This window comes from Staurois parvus, unplaced genomic scaffold, assembly GCF_062004578.1.
Source record: "Staurois parvus isolate SC_StPar_1 unplaced genomic scaffold, SC_StPar_1.0 ptg000099l, whole genome shotgun sequence".
NCBI classification, from domain to species: Eukaryota; Metazoa; Chordata; class Amphibia; order Anura; family Ranidae; genus Staurois; species Staurois parvus.
The window spans coordinates 5,350,218-5,358,769 of record NW_028317895.1 but is presented as its reverse complement, the minus strand read 5'-3'; positions in this window follow the sequence as shown (position 1 = coordinate 5,358,769).

The window sequence follows — 8,552 nt, the reverse complement described above, 5'->3', positions numbered from 1 at the left end:
ACTGACAGATGTTTTTGTGCACTGTACACTGTGACAGATGTTTTGTGCACTGTACACTGACAGATGTTTTGTGCACTGTACACTGACAGATGTTTTTGTGCACTGTACACTGACAGATGTTTTGTGCACTGTACACTGACAGATGTTTTTGTGCACTGTACACTGTGACAGATGTTTTTGTGCACTGTACACTGTGACAGATGTTTTGTGCACTGTACACTGACAGATGTTTTTGTGCACTGTACACTGTGACAGATGTTTTGTGCACTGTACACTGACAGATGTTTTGTGCACTGTACACTGTGACAGATGTTTTTGTGCACTGTACACTGTGACAGATGTTTTGTGCACTGTACACTGTGACAGATGTTTTTGTGCACTGTACACTGTGACAGATGTTTTGTACACTATACACTGACAGATGTTTTTGTGCACTGTACACTGACAGATGTTTTGTGCACTGTACACTGTGACAGATGTTTTGTGCACTGTACACTGACAGATGTTTTTGTGCACTGTACACTGTGACAGATGTTTTGTGCACTGTACACTGACAGATGTTTTGTGCACTGTACACTGACAGATGTTTTTGTGCACTGTACACTGACAGATGTTTTGTGCACTGTACACTGTGCAGATGTTTGTGAGACACTGTGACAGATGTTGACATGTGGACAAGGACAAATGGTTCTTGGTTCACTGGTGTGGGATGGCTGCTGATCGGTGTAACTGATCAATAACATCATCAGCTACACAGAGCAGCTGTTACAGTTTGCAGCAAATCTCACTCCTCCCCCCCCCCCCCCTCACTGAGCTCTCACACGTATCTCTGTTCAGAGATGGCTGTGGTTGGACACAGCCATCACATGATCAGGAGGGCCAATCAGAGAGCCTATATCCCGATCTGTGATGTGCTGTGTCTGAGGGTCTCAGCCATCACAAAATCGCATCGTTGCACAGCTTCAGGGCCATGCACAGGCACGTGTTCTGTGGGATGTACAGGAACGTCCACTCAGATCGGGGAAGCTCCCACCTGGCCGTTTATGTACATTGGCCAGATGGGAGGCGGTTAATGGCAAAAAATAAGCATAAAAACAGTAACATGCAACAAAAAACACGTAAATGCTTTGTGTGCAAGAAACAAGGCCATTTAAAAGCAGATTGTAGAACATGGAAAGCTAGAATGCAAAAACAAACTAAACTACAAATGGTCAAAAGTGTGAAGGAAGAAACTGATTTTTCTTCAGATAATGAATATGTTTTTCAGTCCAAAAGATGCACCTCATCTTTGCAGTTGTGGTGTTATGATTCAGGAGCTACAAGTCACATGACAAATGACAGAATTTCTTTATTCATCTTGACCAGAGTAAAACAGAAAAAATCACCACAGCTAATGGGTAAATAATAAAATCAGTAGAAATAGGAGATGGTTTTCTTTGCTCTCCTATTTCCCAGAAACATACCTGTGAAAAATGTCTTGTATGTCCCTATGCTTGAAACTAATCTTTTGTCAATGTAGTGACCTTCCAAGCTGGCAGCTGTGCCATCACAAAGAGCGATATCTTACTTGCAAAGACTAAAATAACAGATGAACTGTATCAGCTGCACTGCAAAGAGGTGGTTAATAGTGCCAAGAAGGAAAAACATTCAAACTGCATTTACACATAGCACAGAAGTCCTGACATAATAAAGAAATTAAATGAGAATGATTATGCAAGTGGAATAAATATTAGTCCATGTGATCAAACAATGAAATGAACCAGCTGTATAAAAGGAAAAATGACAGTGGCACTCTTTACGTCTGGAGGAAAAGAAATTTAATCTCCAAACTCGGAAAGGTTTCTTCACAGTGAGAGCTGTGAAAATGTAGAATAGACTCCCTCAAGAGTTGGTTCTGGCCAGCTCAGTGGATTGCTTTAAAAAAGGCCTGGGTTATTTCTTGGATACACAGAATATAACTGGATACTAACATTTATAGGTAAAGTTGATGCAGGGAACATCTGATTGCCTCTCAAGGGATCAGGAAGGATTTTTTTCCCCTGCAGGAGCAAATTGGATCATGCTTTGCTGTGTTTTTTTTGCCTTCTTCTGGATCGACTATAGGTATAGGTTTATAACTTTGTTTTTATTTTTAATGGTTGAACTGGATGCACTTTTGTCTTTTTTTCAGCCAGACTAACTATGTAACTATGTAACAGGAAAAGCCTTTGCAAAGCAGAGTAACATCAGAGCTAAACAGAGCTTTGGACTTAATTCATTCAGATCTTTGCAGTCCAATGGAAAATTTACTTCAGAAAACAAGAGGTATTTTCTCACTTTTATAGATGATTACTCCAGGTATACTACACTATATCTGTTACACAACAAAAGTGAAGTACCAGAGAAATGTGAACAGTATTTGGCTCAAGTAAGCAACAAATTTGGCAACATGCTGAGTGTATTGTGCACAGACAATGGAACTGAATATATAGGTGATAACACAGAAGCGATTCTCAGAAAGCACCGCATAATATTTCACGCTACTGTACCATACAACCCAGAACAAAATGGGGTTGCAGAAAGAATGAACCATACTCTATGTGGGAGTGGAAGAACCATTCTGTTTGATGCATTATGCCAGCCACACTGGGGATTAATTATGACTGCATGCTATCTCCAAAATTGACTACCAGGAAAATCAGCTGAGAAAACTCCATATGAATTGTGGAATGGAAAGGCCACATATTTTAACTATCTGAACATTTTTGGAACCAAAGTCTATGTGCACATCCCAAAATAAAAACGTACAAAATGGGATACTTGTGCAAAGGTAGGTGTACTTGTGGGATACAGTGAATCTCAAAAAGGATACAGAATTCTATACCAAGGCATAAACAAGGTAACCATCAGTAGAAGTGTAGTTATCGATGAAACTTCAGTGTGTTAAAAATTTTATGACAAACAAGAGATCTCTTGTTTGTTGTATTGTTGGGTCAGTAGCCAGACCTGAACCTTGTAGCTCTCCCCATTGTGTCTTTTCCCCTATGCTAGCATTGTGTCCACAGTAGCATTTGCGTAGGCAAGGCAGAGTAGGACTGGCCATAGAGGGATTACTTTGACGCAGTTGGCCAGCTTAAGCATGTATTGCAATATGTGTGAACTAAATATCCCTATTTATTGCATAGTCTGCTTGAAAGGGTATATGCCAGTGTGCAGAGGGTCCTCAGAATTTCTAGTGTTAAAAATTTTATGAACACAAACGCTTTAAACTGAGGGAAATTACACGTCAGTGTTACATGAAGATAAGCAACAAAGTGACACAGAAATAGAAGTTAACGCAGAAAATCTAAATACTGTAAAAGAAGAAACCAGACTACAAGAGGCTTCCTTTAGGAAATCCACCAGAAGCAATAAAGGCATCCCAGCCAAATGTCTGTCCTATGTTGCTCATGTAGCATTAAAACCAGAACCAGATTCATTGGATCAGAGCTGCTGATGAAGAGAGGCATCTTCTAGTGAACTGCAAACATGGACAATTTTAGAGCTACCTCACAGTAAACATGATTGGGGATGCTTTGACAAAACTATTTACAAGAAACAGATTTATAGAACTGAGATCCGAAATGGGACTAATATAAAGAGTAGTTCTTGAGTGGGGGTGTTGGAATACAGTGATCATGTATTTTGTGCAACAACTACATTAGCATTCAAAAGAGATACATTCCTCAATTAGTAGATGGTAGTGTTTATAAGTTTGTAGATGCATATATGGTAAACTCTTTGTCTTTTCTCTAAATAAAGTTTCCTTGTTGCAGTGAAGCAGAAACGCACATGTGGACGGCACCCTGTCTGTTCTGTAGGGCTATATACAGAATTTCTAACACCTGCATAGTTATAACTGTATTAGAAAGTGTTCATAAAATTGTATGTTCACAACTACTGAATCTCTTAGATTGTAAGCTCCAAGGAGTGGTGCCCTCCTAACCCTCTTGTATTGAACTGTATAGTTGCTGTATTGTCTCCCTTTATATTGTAAAGTGCTGAGCAAACTGTTGGCGCTATATAAATCCTGTATAATAATATTATTAATAATTTCTGAGTAACTGACTAAAGCAAATATACACATTCGAGAATGTTGGAGTAAAGTCAGAATTCTTGGAGTAAAGTCAAAAGTCATAACCTAATCAGTATACTTGCTTCAGGTCAGTAATGCAAAGTACTAAAACCAGGCAGCTAATATTTTCAGAAAGAGAGCTTAGCAATGGCCATGTTTCTCCAATGACATGTTTTTGGTTTTTCTCATACTGTACAGAGAATTGTTTTAGTTATGGGGAACATTCTTATAAAAGCACAGTGTAGCTCCAGGATTCTTGTTGTGTGCTGCACAGAACTACAGGAATGATGTAACATTTTGAGTTACACGTTTTAGAACAAATAATACTGAGAATAGAATAAATGTTTTAGAATCTCTGAAAATTCTTTTTTGGATCTTCTCATAACTAAAATCTGTGCAGAGAATTGTTTTAGTTATGGAAAACATTCTCATAAAAGCACAGTGTAGCCCCAGGATTCTTGTTGTGTGCCACACAAAACTACAGGAATGATGTAACATTTTGAGTTACAAGTTTTAGAACAAATAATACTTGCCCTGTGAAAAATCTATATTGATTATTATGCTCTGTCGAGACAGTGTTCATGGGCCAGCTTCTCAGTGTGGTTTTAGTCACCTTTTAAAATAGGGTTTACTTGTTAGCATGGTGTCCTGCTGTTTATTGGCTGTTCTGCTAAGCACATTTGCACACTGTCATTTTATTGATGCCTGTTTCAAAGAAAATAATATCCTTTGATTTTAAGGATAGTACAATTTTTAACCAGTTAAACATTTGAGCCGTTTTCTGTTATTTGCCTAAATTATTTGCCCATAACGTTGTCATTGCTTTTGATATAAAAAGTGTGATCTATATTGTATTTTTTTTTGTGGCAAACTTTCCTTTCTTATAATTTTTTTTGTGTAAACTTTTATTTAGTAGTCTTATCTTTCCTAGAATTGTTTAGTTTTTCTATATGTTTTAAAGGCATACATTTGTAAAGGATAGGCAAATAGAACTTTTTTTCAGCTTGACTAGTGACAATTACAAAAGAAATTGATGTAACTGTGGATTCAAGGAGGCAGACTTCCAAACAAATTGAGAGTTGATAAATTGAGAATCCTCACACAAATAATTGCATGAATGTTCAATTCCATTATCCAGCCATGAGAACAGCAACTATTTCTATTATTTTGAATACCCAGTCATTGCAAACATTTTTCACTTGATTGTGTAATGTAGGTGAACATTCACAGAATTCTGTACTGAAGCTTTTTTATTTTTTACATAATTTAGCATCACTGTCATCATTTTAATTTGAATTTGTACCATTTATCATGACACCTTTTTTAAATCTTATAAAATGGCAAGCTATCATCTCTATCTCTTTAGTTCCAGACAATCTGGAAATTCAGGTATTTGCCAGTTTTGTTGATGTGCCAAATTGACTTAGATATGGTGTTATACAGTGAAGGAAATACATATTTTATCCCCTGCTGATTTTGAATGTTTGCCCACTCACAAAGAAATGATCAGTCTAAAAATTGAATGGTAGGTGTATTGTAACACTGAGACAGAATAGCAACAAAAAAATTCAAAAGAAATGCATGTCTAACAAATGATGCACTGATTTGCATTTTCATGAGGGAAATCAGTATTTGATCCCCTTCACAAAACATGAATTGGTACTTGGTGGAAAATCCCTTGTTGGCAATCACAGAGGTCAGACGTTTCCTGTAGTTGGCCACCAGGTTTGCACACATCTCAGGAGGGATTTTGGCCCACTCCTCTTGGCAGACCCTCTCCAAGTCTTTAAGGTTTGGTGGCTGACGTTTGGCAACTCGAACTTTCAGCTCCATCCACAGATTTTCAATTGGATTAAGGCCACTCCAGGACCTTAATGTGCTTCTTCTTGAGCCACTCCTTTGTTGCCTTGGCCGTGTGTTTTGGGTCATTGTCATGCTGGAACACCCATCCACGACCCATTTTCACCCCACGCCTGCGCACTTGCACCGCTGTGGCTCGAGGGGATCCGTCGCACGGCTGCACGGCGACAGGATCCCTGACAGATGGTGTACTTGTGGTCATAGGCAGCATTCCTCTTCCTCCAAACACGGCGAGTTGAGTTGATGCCAAAGAGCTCGATTTTGGTCTCATCTGACCACAACACTTTCAACCAGTCCTCCTCTGCATCATTTAGATGTTCAGTGGCAAACTTCAGGACATGTGCTTTCTTGAGCAGAGGAACCCCAGTTCAATCCTTGTCAACGTAGTGTGTTACCAATTGTTTTCTTGGTGACTGTGGTCCCAGCTACCTGGAGATCATTGACAAGATCCTCATGTGGAGTTCTGGGATGATTCCTCACTGTTCTCATGATCATTGACTCTCCATGAGGAGAGATCTTGCATGGTGCACCAGACCTAGGGAGACTGACAGTTGTTTTGTGTTTCTTCCATTTGCGAATGATTGCACCAACTGTTGTCACCTTCTCACAAAGCTGCTTGGCGATAGTTTGGTAGCCCAGTCCAGCATTGTGTAGGTCTACAATCTTGTCCCTGACATCCTTGGACAGCTCTTTGGTCTTTGCCACAGTGGAGAGTTTGGAATCTGATTGTTTGATTGCTCCTGTGGACAGGTGTTTTTTATACAGGTAACAAAATGAGATTAGCAGCACTCCCTTTAAGAGACTGCTTCTAATCTCAACTTGTTACCTGTATGAAAGACACCTGGTAGCCAGAAATTCTGTTGAATGATAGGAGATCAAATACTTATTTCCCTCATGAACATGCAAATCAGTTCATAATTTGTTAGACATGCATTTCTTTTGAATTGTTTGTTGCTATTCTGTCTCTCAGTGTTACAAATACACCTACCATTTGATTTCTAGACTGATCATTTCTTTGAGAGTGGGCAAACATTCAAAATCAGCAGGGGATCAAATACTTATTTCCTTCACAGTAATTGTTTGATGTAATAAGATCAGTACAAAAACACATCAGATAGAGCTGTCTGTTTTTACTAGGCAGTGATGGAAGTCATCCCATGCAAACTGAATCACAAAAAAATATGATGTGAGCCTTCCTTTTATTACCTTAAAGCATGTGTAAGCTCCAAGGAGCAGGGCCCTCCTTTCCCTCTTGTATTGAACTGTATTGTTGCTGTATTGTCTCCCGTTATATTGTAAAGCTCTGAGCAAACTGTTGGCGCTATATAAATCCTGTATAATAATAATAATGTGTTCTCCTCCTATAAATTGCAATCTCTCAACTCTGAGATGCCTCCAGCCATTCAATTTTCTCCAGCATATCTATATGCTTCAGTTGGTCCATGATAAACATACTGATGCCTGAACAATCAATCCTAACCCCACACCTAATGGTTGCATGTAAACCCTTACCAAGGAACGTTTCTTATTTGCTCCTTTTTGGTCTATTCAAAATACAATTGAAAGTGTTTTGTGATATATCAGTTAGATAACTGCTGTGTTAATGCTATTTACAGATGGCATCATACATGTAATTTATTTTTCTGATCGTTTTAATACACATTGCCTGGCACAGCATTTGAGGAAGCAATGGAAGGGCAGGAAGAGCATGGAAGGAAAATGTGATCCACAGCCAATCAAAGGTTATCGGTATATTGCAATACCTTGCAAAAACTGCTGCCAAGTAGGATGTTAAGCAACATCAGCTTTATCACAAACTGCATGGAATTATAATTGTATGTCAGAAAACAGAAAACATCAGCTGTTACAATGTGAGAATGCTTCATATTGCCAGAATATATTATCTTGACAGAGGGTTCCATGTGTTCAGCATATCCCTGGCAGAGAGCCCATTGGGCTGAGATAAATGCATTAGGCGCAATTCACAAAGCTTTAACACCGGCCTTAAGCCAATCATACATCATCGGCCAGTGGGCTGAAAAAAAAATAACAGATTCCCCCATCCAAAAAAGGAGGATGGAGGAATCCTCCCTGCTGCATTATTGTATTCTGACAGTGGAACTCGGCTGCAGCTGTAAGCCATGTACCGGGGTGGGCTCCCCAAGATACAGTGAAGTCACGAACGAGGAAAGCAACCCCAACACCAGCTTTTGCCATAACAGAATTTTACTTAGATGTGGCAAATAAACACAACCACAAATGCTGGAAACATACAATAAATTTACATACACCCAGCCCAAAGGCTGAGACCCTTGTGCTGTACAGCACGGCACCTTCTGATGGATGAAGGTAGAAAGTGTAGTAATTTACCTACTGGCGGCACAACTAAGCTGCCACACCTTACCTGTTATTACCCTAAAAGAGCAGGAATCAGTGTATGGGTGTATGGTATGGGCTAGTCTGCGGTGCAGCACAACAGCTTACAATCTTACACAAATCTACAGTATTCCCTCTCCCATAACTGGTCCTGTAGCATGTGCCTGAGTATTCCTTCTGAGCAAAACACCAGTCTGGCTTGAGTTTGTAGGATTTTATCAGC